General features: G+C 42.9%; 1 long non-coding RNA gene across 1 annotated transcript; it reads left to right on the top strand.

Moving 5' to 3' along the window:
• The first annotated feature begins 9,947 nt into the window (after positions 1-9,947).
• On the top strand, positions 9,948-15,542 carry LOC121143357. The gene is made up of 4 exons (XR_005880564.1): positions 9,948-10,033; positions 11,541-11,600; positions 12,297-12,562; positions 15,320-15,542. It is a non-coding gene; the product is annotated as an uncharacterized LOC121143357 (long non-coding RNA).

Raw genomic sequence — 15,542 nt, 5'->3', positions numbered from 1 at the left:
ATGGTGCGTGAACTTCCTTTCAGTCTGTTTTTAAATTCTTTTACTAACAAGACTAAGAACTCGCCAGAGGAAACCCCAAATTCCTGTTAGTACCTGTTTCTTTCTCAAAACAGACCTTTCCGTTCTTACTGCAATTTATTTTCTAATATGTGATTACTACACAAGAGGAAAAAAAGGTATCAATAGCCATGAGCAGAAATCAATTTAAAGATGAATGCAGCAAAAGCAAAGCGATCAAATTCTAACCAGAAGGCAGTCCAGTATTCTAGGCCTGTGACCTATTAAAAAAGTGACCTAATGGTAATAGGAGCAATCAAGGAATGTATAGGCTGCTAGAGCTCCATTAGCTCCACACATAGACCCCCCCCAGTGCTGTCCCACACGAAGAGAGCTGGAGAAACTTTCTCACTTTGCGATTCAACGGCGTTTCCTGCTCTATCAATTTGTGATGTAAAAATCGCAGAACCAGATATGGTGGCCCGGCTTGTGAAAATGCACACACAGTCTACCCACACTCAGCACAGGATGCCCCCAGAAATGTCCCTTTGCTAAACAGGTGACACTTCTCAAGGCTACACGTCAGCAGCCCTCTAAGAAGTCTGTGTCGCCAATGCTTATTTGCCAGGATTTTTTGTTGTTGTTGTTTTTTGTTTTTGTTTGTTTGTTTGTTTTTGGTTTTTTCGAGACAGGGTTTCTCTGTATGGTTTTGGAGCCTGTCCTGGAACTCGCTCGGTAGACCAGGCTTGGTCTCGAACTCACAGAGATCCACCTGCCTCTGCCTCCCGAGTGCTGGGATTAAAGGCGTGGGCCACCAACGCCCGGCTCCAGGATTTTGTTTTTATCCGCACAGAACACACGCTTTCTTCAGAGACAGTGGTATAAGTAAGACCACAGAAGCAAGAACGCTGATGGACTGCTTCGCATTTGCAACGAGAAAGAGTAGCGCAGAAGACAGTCGTGAATGGCATCGCGCAGGCTCCTCTGTCTTCGGTGCCTTCGACATGGTTAGAAGGGGAAAACGGTGGCTTGGGGCTTGGCATAAGGTTTCTGAAGGACCTGTCAGGAAAACTTGTCGTCTCTCCAGCCACTGCTGGGACTTATCACTGTTCCAGGAAAAGTCCCTTTCCAGGCTGGGGGCTTTGAGGTTTGTCTACAAACAAGGTTAAGAGCACTGGCGAGCAATGTCTCTCTGCTGACCCAGAGCTGGAGGGGGCCACAGATGTCCGGGTGTCTTTCTCCGCAGCAATGCTAACTCGCTGGGGTTGAGGGTACTCGGGGAGGGAAGCACATCTTGGAATTTCTCCAGTGTATTCAGCTCAGGGGTTCCTCTTATCTTTCCATTTCTTCTCCTAACACTGGGCTCTGCCTGGGAACTGGCCACAGGCATTTGCTTTATCTAGTATTATTCTCTTTTCTCCAGAAGCTCAGCAAAGAGAGCTGCCAGAACTCCCAAGGACTCCTACCATTTCCCCAGTCTCCAGGGAGATGGCGCCTGAATAAAAGGATCTAAAAGGAGAAACACAAATACACACACCAGTTTGGTTTCTGCTCTTGTTCAGGCACCAGAATATTGTCTGCTCACAGTCAACAACCTCATTACCCTCTCTGACATTTTCCTCTTCTTTCCTCATTCCCTGGCCTCTGCTACTACCTCCACTCTGCCTACGTACATATGTACGTACATGCTCGCTCTCGCACACACACACAGCAGAGAGAGAGACAGACAGACAGCAGAGAGCGAGACAGACAAGGAGAGAGCAGAGAGAGAGACAGAGAGAGACAGACAAGGAGAGAGCAGAGAGAGAGAGAGAGGCAGAGACAAAGAGACAGCAAAGGGGATGTTTGCAGTTTCCAATGTTACCTCTGAGGGTAGGAAAACAGTAGTAACTACATCTTCATCTACCTGGAATGTTTGTCTCAACCTCAATGTGGAAAAACTAAGAAAGCTGTTCCAGGAGGCACGGGAGGGCTCGTTATTCCTTCCTGCCTCCAGCCCATCCTCCTCTGTCAGTGAGCCCATAACTCATTAGAGTCCCGATGTCAAGACCTAACGTCCATCACTCAGTGTAGTCACAAAAGGCAGGGGCCATCTGCCTCCTCCTCCTTTGCTCCATTCTCCAATGCCCCAGCTTTGGAGGGACGAATCCATCTTGCCTATTTTTACCGTTGATGCGACAGATGAAGTACTAAGGGCATTCATACTGTAAGAACAAATGGCATACAATTGTTTCAAACAGTATTTCAGTCATATTTCTTTAACTTCCCAGCCCCTTCTTAGCAATATATCGCTAAACTACAATGGAATGGGTCTAATTGTTAATCTGAAAAAAAAGTACAATTAAAATAGAAGAGTATCCAAAAGCGTGGAAACAAAATCCAAATTACATCTTATCTTTTTTTAGATAAATATCTAAATCCACCATTTTATTTTATTTTATTGGTTGGTTGGTTGAGACAGGATCTCACTGTGTAGTCCTGGCTGGATCTTATTATGTAGAGCAGGCTGGCCTTGAACTCACAGAGATCAGCCTGCCTCTACCTCCTAAGTGATGGGATTAAAGGCACGTACCATCACAGTAAGAACAGCCATTCAAAATGTAGTTATTCCTCATCTGAAATGTACTTGAAAACAAAAGTAATATGGAGATTCACTTCTTAAAAATATGCATACTATAATTGTACAACGTGAATTTCTCCTACGTCTTCAGACTTTTCGAACACCCTGCAAATGTTCTGTTATTTGAAACTTAAGGCACTGTGATTGGTGTGTATCCCTCCATGCTGAATGTAATAATACATTCGTCACAATACTCCAGAAAGGAAGGAGGTGTGCGGTTTTGCGTTTCGACAATCCGGAAATGGAAATCCTGAGGCCTCCAACGAGACACAGAATAGACAAGGGTCATAGTGTCCTATTTTCTCTTTAGTCTAAAAGTAGAACTTTCATTCACATAAATACTCCGTCTGTACTTCACAACAAGCCTAAATAAGTGAGAAAAAGATCTGGCTTACCGTCTTGCCACCTCCGAGGGTCCCGCTGTTTGAATGTGCATTCTTCCTGCCCCCTGTGGGCAACCACAGTGATTGCGTACTGTCCCCGAAACCGCTCGGAAAGTGTGCCGCATTGCTGGTGTAGCTGTCGTGAAATTTACTTTATTATTTTATTTTAGACAGAGTGTCACCCAGAACCTGGAACTTGCTATTAGTTGGTCAGACTAGATGCCTAAGCAGTTTTTAGGGGTCCACCTGGCTCCAGCTCCTTAGTGCCGGGATTATGGGCATGCGTCCACACCTGGCTTTTTAGTGAACGCTGGTAGCTAAACCCAAGACCACAGGTTTCTCAAAGCAAGCGCTTTTCTGAGTGACCCATCTCTCTAGTTCAGTCTGCATAACTTTTTAAGAGCTACGTTGTTGCATTTTAATGGATCTCTTATTGTACGGCATTTATTGTGTAATCCTTTCTAAAAAAAAAAAAAAGAGTAATGCACAGCAAGGCGATGTGTAGTTTAGGTTTCTTCCTCCTTATGGAGTATTAATCAAGAGGTAGGAGGACATGACTAGGAGCCAGGACGAAAGGAAGTTCTCATTTCACCTGCTATAGAAGAGGGACTTGGGGTTCACCACCTACAGCCTCCCATCTTTTTCGTCAGAGATTTGTGCGGTAGCTACAGCATACTCCTCTAGACTACTGGGACAAGCTCTCAGTTCTGCTCTCGGGGAAAACACAGGCTGAAGAGCCATGACCTCAACGATCTAGTTATGCATTACTACCAGCTTTCTGCTCCTTGTAAGGAGGAGTACCAGCATTTTTAAGAGTAGACTGGTATCGCTAAAAACAAAACAATTAAAAAAAAAAAAGATTAACTAGTTGGGTGTTGCTGTCTTTAATCCTAGCACTTGGGAGGCAGATGTAGACTAATTGCTGTTGAGTCCTAGGTCAGCCTGCTCCACACAGCAAGTTCCAGGTCAGCTAGGTACAGAGCGAGACCCTTCCTTTTTGCTTTTCCTACAACTCTAAGGTTATATTAACGCCAATATTCACCTCCAGGTCTCATAGGATTGCTTCAGAACATGCTGAATACTGGTTTCGTTTTAAAAGGCACACACAAAATCTTTGGGGTGCGTGCATGCGTGTGTGTGTGTGTGTGTGTGTGTGTGTGTGTGTGTGTGTGTGTGTGTATGATTTTTGTTTTTCTCCAGAGACGATAACAGAAAGCAGCCCATTTGCTGGAATTTTTATAATATGCCTGGCAGTTTCAAGGTAAATAAATGTCTTTGCTAGGTAAGTTATCAGTGCTAAATGTGTGTGATGACTCATTTCTCTTCACAATAATAATAATATAATAATAATAATAATAATAATAATAATAATAATAAACAGCTAGCGTGGACGGAGAAAGAAACCGAGTGACAGCTTTAGAACGCGGGGAGGGAAATGCCTAGGTTTTCCTGGATGACACTAGGTAAGGGACATGTACAGGACCAGCAGGAGGGAGAGAGGTGGGCTGGGAAGAAATGAGAGAAGCTCCTCCCCACGCTGCCTCCCCACTCACTCCTAATCACCAGGTCTTCTTCCCAGGTCTGTTATTATTTTTAATGTCCCCCTCTGTCTCTTGTGCTACATTTTCAGACATCTCCGGTCTTTTTTTTTCTTCTTCTTCTTCTTCTTTTCTCTTTCCGTGGCATTATAGCACCAGCTGGGCTGATAAGCCGAATTCCAGGCCCTGCCATTTGGTAGCCTTTGACTTCTGCCAGCTATTATCCTAGCCTTAGTCCATCTGTAAAATGGAACAATTATAGTGCCTAATGCTAGAAGGCCGTTGTGAAGATTCAAGGAGATAATATATATTTGCTTAAAATGGTAGGGTCAGCTGTTAGCATTTGAAGTCCCTTCTGGGGAGACTTCTCAATCCCACTGATGTGAATGTGGGGGCCTAAGATTTTATTTAACCAAAGAGGTCCTAGTGGTAATGATTTACAGCACGTTGAGAAGGACTATCTAAGAGCTAGTATACAGTTTGCCTTGTTCTCTCTCTCTCTCTCTCTCTCTCTCTCTCTCTCTCTCTCTCTCTCTCTCTCTTGTACACCATAATGACCAGCAATGTTCCAGACGGTAATTGCTCCATCACTTTAAGTCCCAGAGAAAAAAAATAGTGCAAAGTAGAGTTAAGGTCAGAAAGCAATGGAAACGCAGCATGAGCAAGAAATAAACCTATGCTGCTATAGGATGGAAACCCTCAGGTTTTAGGGTCGCTTGTTCTCATGGCGAGTCTTACTGAATGATAGGCATATTATTAAGAGCTTAATGTTAGATGCTCATGTATTGTATTGTGGATATTTCCATGTTTTCCTCTTCTATCTTGCTATAATAAACCCCAAGTTTTCCTAATAGGTAACGTAAAACTTGAGGGAAGTAGATAAAAAAACTTTGAGAGATGGGGTTTCCAGTGACCCCAGACTTGTTGATTTTACGTTTTACCTATAACCGGTAGAAAGAGGTTTGAGTAGTTTTAATTGGGGTCACAGGCATGGATCACTACACTTGTCACCCAGTATTTTTCAAAGGATGTGTTCTTTTAAAAAAGAAGCTCTCCTTCGTTTAAGTAAGATATAATGTGTGATTACGGTAGAACCTTCTGCAGTATCGTCCTTCTTTCAGGAGTGGCTGATTTGCTTTTTTACTTATTCTTTGAAGTTTTCATACATTTATTTATACATGCATTTTGATCATGTTTATCCACCATTACACCTCCTTCCAATTCCCACGAGTGCCCCCCTCCCCCTTCTGTTTTTGAGCAAGTTAGAGTAACTGGGTCTAGAACACAACATGCCTAACTCTAATCAAAATGTTTACAGTCACTGAGCAGCAGACAGCGTTGTCTCTGTCTCAGACCAGGAAATAAATGGGATGGGTTCTACAGCAGGGCCTAGTTTCCCTGAGAGGTGCTTTTGAGAGCGGTGTGACAAGGCCAAGTAGAACATGCTGTCCTGCGGAGTTCCAGTCACAGATTAGGATCTCAGGTGGGAAGCAGCTGCAACTTGGAGAGCGGAGTTAACTTGCTGAATAAACAGTAATTAACGAAATCGGGTGGAATTCCAGTGAGGCCTCATCGTATGACAACTGGGGAAATTTTCAGATTAAACACCCAGTTTTCAGGCAGACCTTGAAGACACTTGACTTTCAGCCACCCACTTCTAGACTCAGAGATTCAAAGTAATACATGACATGAAGATTAAAGAACTGTGGTGGTCTGAGAAATGTGCCCCCCCCAGACTCATGTATTTAAACATCTGGTCCCCTGTTGGTGGTCCCATTTGGGGAGGGAGGCTACGTGACTTCTAGGGGGTCTGTCCATAGCCTCACTCCAATTTAAGTTCACCCTGTCTGCTTTCTGCCTGTGGATCAAGAGGTCACCTTTCAGTTCCCTCACACCACTTTCTTCCTGCCATGCTGCCCCCACAATAACAGACCCTGCCCCTGGATCTGCAAGCCAGGTGAAACTTTTCTTTCTTAGGTAGACTTTGTCTGTGACATATAGATATATATATTTTTTTCACAGCAGTAAACAGTAACTAAAAAGAACCCCAAGGAAAAAGAGGCAAATCAGCAATGACGGTCCAAAATGCCATGATTTGTCAACAGGAGATGAACAAGTAGACAGTGAATCAGAAAAGGCACAGAGTAGTTGGAGCAACACAATCAGCTAAAATTTTATTATGATTATGATTATTATGATCATTATTATTCAGCACTTATAGACTTTCCCACTCAACAAATAGCAGCACACATTCTCACATAACACTTAAAATCATGCTGAAGAATGCATTCTGAGCCTTTAGTTTCAGAAGCCGAAATCGGTCCAAGTATATTCTTGGATCATACGAAACTTAGCTAGAAATCAACAAGATAAAGGTAACTGGAAAACTACTAAATTCTTGCAAGTTCTGGTGCACATTTCTAAATAACCCATGAATCAAAGGAAAAAAAAATGACTCAACCTGGTGTTACGCACCTTAATCTCAGCACTTAGGAGGAAAGGCAGGTACAGCCTGTTAGTGACGGCAGGAGACTGTGAAACCACTGAACCATGTATACTGCCCCCACGGTTAGAAAGAAAGGTTTCTTGGACACCAAACTACCAAGGCTTTTTCCTGGGGGTAGGGGAGACAGAGAAAAGAGCAAATGGCAAAAATTAAAAAGGAAAAAAAAGCAAGCATATTTTATAAGACCGTCAGTAGAGTGAGGTCTTTGAGTTGATATAGGCTGTTCCAATTTCTTGGGAACTAGATGCCATTGCTCAAGGTAGTTGACCTTTGGCAAGGATTAAGGAAGGTTCCGGATGATTTAAGTGAGGCTCCTGGTAAACAGGAACGCACCTTTAGGTCTGAGTTTACCCAACAACAATCTTTCTGTTTACCCAGGCAAAGTCCCTCTGGTTAGGACAGTGCTACCAGCACTGTAATTTTGGGGTGACACTTTGGACATGACAAATTTCTAGGAGTTCAAGGTTATCTTGAGCTGTATAGTGAGTTCCAGGACAACCAGGGCTGCATAGGGAGCAAGAAACAGGAAGAAACAAGAAAAAATTTTAATGTCTAAAAATAAACAAATGAATCAATTCCTTAGAAGACATAAATAATCAAATTTGGTTCAAGAAGAAAAACAATCATCCTAATAGCCTCGTATCTATTGAAATTGGCCAAATGTGTTACTGAAGGCAATAACTGCAACCCTCAGGAGTTCTGAAGGGGGGTTTCAGCTCAAGACTAGTCTGGTCTAGATAACAAGATGTAGCCTCAAACAAAACAAGAAAAGTAGCCACCCTGCACAGAAAAAGAAACAGAAACAAAAGTTTTGAAAAGTGCTTATTTTCGCCGGGTGGTGGTGGCACACGCCTTTAATCCCAGAACTCAGGAGGCAGAGGCAGGTGGATCTCTATGAGTTCGAGACCAAGACTGGTCTACCGAGCGAGTTTCAGGACAGGTAGTCTCTCACAATACAGAGAAACCCTGTCTCAAAAAAAAACACAAAAAAATAGAAAGAAAGAAAAGTACTTATCTTCAGGTATGACGACACATGACTTTAATCCCAGCACTTAGGAGGCAGTCAGGTGGATCTCTGTGAGTTCAAGCCTAGGTTGGACTACTTAGTAAATTCCAGGCCACAATATTATACAATGAGACTCTGCCTCAAAAAAATTTTTTTCGAGATAGGGTTTCTCTGTGGCTTTGGAGGCTGTCCTGGAACTCGCTTGGTAGTCCAGGCTGGTCTCAAACTCACAGAGATCCGCCTGCCTCTGCCTCCTGAGTGCTGGGATTAAAGGCGTGCGCCACCAACGCCCGGCTGCCTCAAAAAATTTTACTTATTATTATGTGTACATACGAGAATGGGGGAGGTGTGTGTGTGTGTGTGTGTGTGTGTGTGTGTGTGTGTGTGTGTGTGCCACAGTGCACTTTTGGAATTCAGAGGACAACACTGGAGTAGGTTTGTTGGGCCCCGGCGCCCACAGATCTGTGTGCATTGCTTGTCAGCTGATAACCACCGGCGCACCCTGTTCTCTAGTCCTGGATTACAGCCCCGGCCTTGCCCCACTGACTTCAGCATCTAGTGCAAGGAAAACATGGACTCTTACACCTGCGGTTTCTTCACTGTGTTGTAAGTCTGTATATAAGGCTGCTCCCTTCTTGCAATGGGCACACTCACACATTCTCTTAGCACAAAGGGCAACACACACATGCATTCTCCTTGCTCATACGGGCATTCTCTTAGCGCAAACCGCTGAATGCCTTGTCTTTTACTTAAATCTCCAGGCTTTCACCCAATATATTAGACCTGCTTGCCACATAGGTTATCTCCTTCAACTTTACATGGCTCCTGAGGATTGAATTTATCTTCAAGATTGCATGGCAAGAGCTTTTATCCAATGAGACATTTCTCTGGCTCAAAAATTAGATTATCAATACCTATTTTCAAAAGATTGAAGTCCTTAACCTGGGCTTTACTTTAATCCCAAATAGTTTTAGTTGTGAATCTCCTTCACAAATCAGAAGGGAAATTTTTTTTCCAGTTCATTCTGTGATGGACCAACTGCTCTACCACCAAAACTAATAATGCTATTACAAGAGTGAAAACACTGCCTAGCATACCTTATGAACAACAATGCAGATTTGTCTATGAACCTTATGCTATCGATTTCTGTCCAGGGGACCTTTTAAAAGTTGATATATGAAATTTTTATCTCAGAAACAAAGGTTGGCTTTAAATTCAAACATTGACCAATGTATTTCACCATGAATAAAGGATGTTATCAAATAATCACCTCAATACAGAAAAAGTATTTGATAAGTATCTCAATTATGAGTTTCTCAGCAAATCAGAAACAGAAGGGACTTTCTTCAACTTGATATAAAGCATCTACAAAATCACAGTTATAAAAGATACTTAGCAAACTTGGGCTGGCTAAGAGTCTTTAGAACAAAAAACAAGGTCAAATCATCAGAGCTGCATCAAAATGAAAAACTCATGTTCTTAGACAAATTAAGGAAGTGAACAGATAAACCACAGAGTAGGAGAAAATATTTGCAAATATTGCGCCTGACAAGAAACCCATATTTATAACATATTAAAAATATCTACAGTATGTATCAGTCAGTTTAATTGTAAAAGAAAACACAGAACAGATGATTTTTATAAGCAAGGCATTTGGATGGCCTGTATACAAACGAGAAGATACTGCTGTTGTTTGAATCCAGCATTCTTCTAAAGGCTCCACATGTTGTACGACTGATCGACACCTGATGAGTTTTGGGGAAGTGACTGGATCTGGGGAGCTGTGACCTAATCCGTGTATTCGTTCACTGATGGGCTCATCGTATGATGCCATTGACTAGGAAGTGACGGTTACCTGGAGGAAGTACAGAGTTATGCCTTGGCTCCGTCTCACTCTGTTTCCCGGCCGCCATGCATGCTGTTACGCCATGATACTGTTTCGTAATGGCTAAGAGCTAGCAGTGGACGGCAACCTCTCATAGCGTGAGCCAAAATAATTTGCCTTTAAGCGGTTTTTTTTTCTTTCCAGTTACTTTGTCATGGTGGTAAAAATTGTAAAAGATGAAGTGTGTCTGAAAGTCACAGGACATCCGTTAAAAAGGCTAAAAGTTGCCGGGGGGGTGGCGCACGCCTTTAATCCCAGCACTCGGGAGGCAGAGGCAGGCAGATCTCTGTGAGTTCAAAGCCAGCCTGGTCTACAGAGCTAGTTCCAGGACAGCCTCCAAAACAATACAGAGAAACCCTGTCTCGAAAAACCAAAGGAAAAAAATAAAAAAAGGCTAAAAGTTAAGGCCGATACGACCACTTATTAGTGAGGGCACAGAGCCACAAGAGCTCCATTTTCTTCCCCCAAACATGACCGCGCAGTAGTCAACATGTTAAGTAAGTGCTTATTAAGTAGTTTACTCTCTAACAAACTATTTACCAAGTGTCCACCGTGTATATAATGCCACGCTAGAACTGAAGATGAGCAGTGTGAGGGGAAAAGGAGTGAACAAGGAAGAGAAAAAAACCATTCCAAGTGTCTGTGCTTAACTGGAGTTTCTCCTTGAGATAGGGGGAGAAAGTTTAGACGCAGTAGGGAGGGTTGCGCAATACTGTGGATGTTACTGGTGACACTGAGTTGTAATCAAAAGTGATTAATTTGTAAGTTTGATGTTACATATATCTTACCGCAGTAAAATGTTTATTTGTGCTTGATGGAGACAAACAACCCCACAGATTTTTGCTTTACAGGTTTGCAGAGACTATGTAACATTAGAAACGTCAGGATAATTACTCCGTTTCATCTGTGGCAAAAAAAAAAAACATGTGAAGAAAAATATTTATCTATAAATTCCTCTAAGGGTTTCAGATGGGGGTGTTTTTTGAGTATCCTGAAAGGAAAAAAAAAGGCAAAATTTAGATCCATTTTGGGATTTTTTTTTTTTGGTTTTTGGAGACAGGGTTTCTCTGTGGCTTTGGAGGCTGTCCTGGAACTAGCTCTTGTAGACCAGGCTGGCCTCGAACTCACAGAGATCCGCCTGCCTCTGCCTCCCAAGTGCTGGGATTAAAGGCGTGCGCCACCAACGCCCGGCCCATTTTGGGATTATTTTATGTACCCGAAATGCGTGATCTATCAAGCATTTGTCTAGTAAGGTAAAACTCCACTAACAAATTGCTTCCCACACAGAAGCTATATAAATTCAAGATTCTGCACCTGTCAGCAAAATTATGAATTAAAATATCTTGAATTCCAATATTAAGCTGCCCAAAACCTGTATGATTAACACACCTCCTTCTTAGAACTTACATAACATATGTGCTTGTTTATTCTGAATTCCTCTATAAAAGCACCAATTTTCTTCATAATGATTGCATTTTAGGAAATATTCTCAAAGCGACAACCTAAAAAGTATCATTAGTTCTTTTCAGACATTATGTAAGCACACAGATGAGTGTTCATCTTTATGTACATAAAATGTTTACATATTTCTCTTTCTCTTGACAGAAATTACTCTTGGGGAATGTATGCTGTTGAAAATGATCACAATTACTTAAGAAGTACAGAGTAAGAACAGAGATGTTTGTGGATAAATTGGATTTGACTAGTTACATCATGTTATATCCAACCATAAGTGCATGGTAAAAGTTTACCCATTGGTGCCAACTGAAAAAGGAAAGTTTATTCACAGAGTGGATATAACTTGATACCTAGCATGCTCCAGACCCTGGGTTCAATTCCAAGTTGTTTTTTGTTTTTTTGTTTTTGTTTTGGTTTTGGTTTGGTTTGGTTTGGTTTGGTTTTTCGAGACAGGGTTTCTCTGTATTGTTTTGGAGACTGTCCTGGAACTCACTCTGTAGACCAGGCTGGTTTCGAACTAACAGAGATCTGCCTGTCTCTGCCTCCCAAGTGCTGGGATTAAAGGCATGCGCCACCACCGCCCGACTCAAAAACCATTATTAATTGATTTGATCAACAGAATAGCGGAATCCTTAAAACAGAAGAAGCACCAGTCATGGGCCTCTATATGCACATCATTCTAGTGTTCCAAAGAGCGTCTTCTGGCTTGTGGGGTTGGTCCCTGTGATGACTACTCTTGGTTGTCAACTTAACTGCAACTAGAATTGGCTAAAAACCCATGTGGCCTGGGCACACAAATGAGGGTGTCTCAACTTAATAATTTGAATTGTGGATACCCACTTCCAATTGGCTCTTTTGGAGTGGGAAGATAGATATACCTTTAATCCAGATATTTTCTGTCAGGGAGACACACCTTTCATCCGGGCCACACTTCCTACTGGCAGCCTATGTAAAGGACACGGGAGAAGAGAACTTGACCCATTTGCCTGCTTGCTCTCACGCTCACTGGTTAACTCCATTCCTCCACTGGTATTCAAGCATACTTCACTGGGATTCTGGCGCATACTGGAGACCAGCTGAGACATCCGGCCTCGTGAACTGAAGAACTACTGGGTTCCTGGACATTCTATTCACAGACAGACATGGTTGGACCAACTGGACCACAGCCTGTAAGCCATTCTAATAAACCCCATATGTATGGAATTTATATATCATTCTCTCTCTATATTTCATTCTGTAAGCCTTGCTCCTCTAGAGGATCCGGACTAATGCTGTCCCTCTATGTCCTGTTCACACAACACCAGGCTGTTTATTAAGTGATCCAGTTAGATACACTTTTTGTAAGAGCCTACTGTGGGCCAATCACTGCACCAAATGCCAAGTGCAGTCAAAGAGAGTACATATCAAGTAGCAGGCAGAGAGTGTTCACGGAAAAGGGAACCATGTATGCAAAATCTTGAGGTGGGAAAGCATTGGGCTGGTCCCAGAAACTGAAAAGGCAACAGTCTGAAGCTCTGTGGGTGGAGAGAACAGAACAGGATTAGATTAGAGAGACTGGCAGAAGACAAGTTATGCATGCCCTTGTGGGTACATTAAGACACCCTTAACAATCTGCTGGCTGGCTGGCTCTTGGCAAAAATATCGGGGCAGAGTTTGAGAACAGAGTCCCAAGAAGCACACCTGAGAAATCAGCTTGGATACTGGTGGCCAGAATCTAAGTGCTGCCTTGAACCAAAGTGATAGGAGGGAAATAAATGGAAGTAACAGATTGGAGTTTTTGTTTGTTTGTTTGTTCTTTTTGTTTTTTGTTTTAGAAAAGCATAGGGATTACAAAGCGTTTAGATGTGCAAGATGAAGGAATGGAAGGGTTTGAGTAAACTAAAATTACCATCTACTAAGCTGAAAATATAGGGACAGCAGGTCAGGCAAGGAAGATTTGAAGTGATTCAAGAGTTTGGTGGAACCAGCCGTTCATGGTGACATAACCCTGCCATCCTAGCTCTCCAAGAGACAGGGCACCGTAGCATGGCCCAGTCTCAAAAGCTAAGCAAACGAGGGCCGGGGAGACAGCTCAGTGAGTAGAAGCACTAGGTGTGAAAGCCAAGAGTATTCAGTCCCTGGAACCCATGCACAAGCCAAATGCAGCGGCATACGTCTTCAGCCCCCATACTGCTAAGTAAGCAGAGACAGAATCTGCAGGAAGCACTGGAGCCTGTGAGCCTGGAGTGGGAAGAAACCCAGGAGCTAGAGGCCCGATATTCTCAAACCCTGACAACTCACAAGGTGTCCTATGACCTCAGAATACATGAAGTGGCATGCACACTCATGTCTACACACATGCACACACACTCTCACACACACAACCACGTATCACACACACTCACAGATAAATACTAAACTAAATAAACACAAAAAATTTGGATGAAGGTCAGGTATGTCATGTTTCAGGTGCTTGACAGAACAAGCAGAAGAAGCCACGTCAAATTAGTATTTATACTTAGAAGCTGGACGCCTCGTACCAGCTTATTATTAACACATATTAACGGTATTGTTGATACACACCAATCGTACTTAAAGAAATCTCAGAAGCCCGTATTTTGGAGGTTGGTGGAAGAGGAACCTGTGAGAAAACAGAAGGAACAAAGAAATAGAAGGGAAACCAGGGTATGTAGCATACCGGAGGTTGGAAGCCACTGGAAAGCGTGCAGTTTGAATGCTGACGAGAAAAGAACCATGACTATTAGGATGGACTGAAGGCCTCTGCCAGGCAGTTTCAGGGGGTATAAAGAAGAATGGAGACTGATTGGAGAGCATACGAAAGGGAGCATTTTGCATCTGCACAAAAGACTTTTTTTTTTTGTAATTTAGGAGGGTACATAAAAAAGGAAATTGGAGAAAAGGAGACAAAATTGGTCAAGGGAGACAAAGCAGGAGGATGAGCTAAGATTTTGGATGCAGTGAGACTCAGTTAGCTACAGAGCATCCAGGTAAAACTGTCTTACTAGGCTGGACAAGTCTCTTTAGTCCCGATGTCCTTTTAACATACCCTACCCCTCCTCCAGTCCACACTGAAGGTTGTGTAGTAAGAGGAGACTCAGCACATGAACCCCCTCTTCCATTCTTAGGTCCTATAATACTCGCAAGCTGCCAGCAACTGCTGTATCCTCCCTCTAGAATCTTCAAGTCACTTTGGTCCTGTACCTGAACCTTGGGGGGATTTCCTGCAAGTTTGATTTTTCTAAGTAATATTTCTAGGCTACAAAGTATGCATTGGTCTAACATGTCAGAAGGAGGAGCGGTCGGAGACTTCAGAAAACCAAGTGGGATATACATATACTATGCTTCTTTTTTTTTTTTTTTGTGGTTTTTCGAGACAGGGTTTCTCTGTATTGTTTTGGAGGCTGTCCTGGAACTCACTTTGTAGACCAGGCTGGCCTCGAACTCACAGAGATCCGCCTGCCTCTGCCTCCCAAGTGCTGGGATTAAAGGCGTGCACCACCAACGCCCGGCATACTATGCTTCTTTGTTCCTTCCCTGAGTAACTCCTCGCTTGTGATTTTCTTCTGTAGATTTTGTTAGATAAATAGGGAACTTGATCCTTCCAGGAGATAGCTAGTGTGGTCTTTTAGGCAATTCTTGAAGCCAGACTTTCCTTTAAGTGACAGCCAGGGAGGCGTTATGAAAGTAGAAGAGGTGGGGGAGGCCTTTGGGGATTGGAACCCATTATGCACGCCTGGGGTTTCCTCAACACTTTTATGAAGACTGTTTAAACACTCTTTGTGGGAAGTGCTTTCTTCTAAGCAACGTATCGGTATATCTTATAGATGAAACAGATATAGATGATATATATGCTATTCAGTTTACTCTTGATATGTTTTTATAGGAAAAAAGTAAATATTTTACTAATAAATGTCTCTGTTTTTAAGTTTTCAAAAGTGTGTGGATTTCTGCCCGTTTGCCTATCTGTACACCGTGTGTATGCCTGGTGCCTGGGAAGGCCAGAAGAGGCTGCAGGATCCCTGATAGCTGTGAGCAGCCATGTGAGTGTTGGGATCAAGCCCAGGCCCTCTGGAAGAGCAGCCAGCGCTCTTAGCTTCCGAGCCGTCTCTCCAAGCCTGTGTTCTTTTAAATGACAGTGTGCTAAATAAA

This window comes from Mesocricetus auratus, unplaced genomic scaffold (genome assembly GCF_017639785.1).
Source record: "Mesocricetus auratus isolate SY011 unplaced genomic scaffold, BCM_Maur_2.0 Super-Scaffold_100011, whole genome shotgun sequence".
In the NCBI taxonomy this organism is placed as follows: Eukaryota; Metazoa; Chordata; class Mammalia; order Rodentia; family Cricetidae; genus Mesocricetus; species Mesocricetus auratus.
The sequence above is the reverse complement of the archived record's forward strand: the minus strand, read 5'-3'. Positions and strand labels throughout refer to the sequence as shown.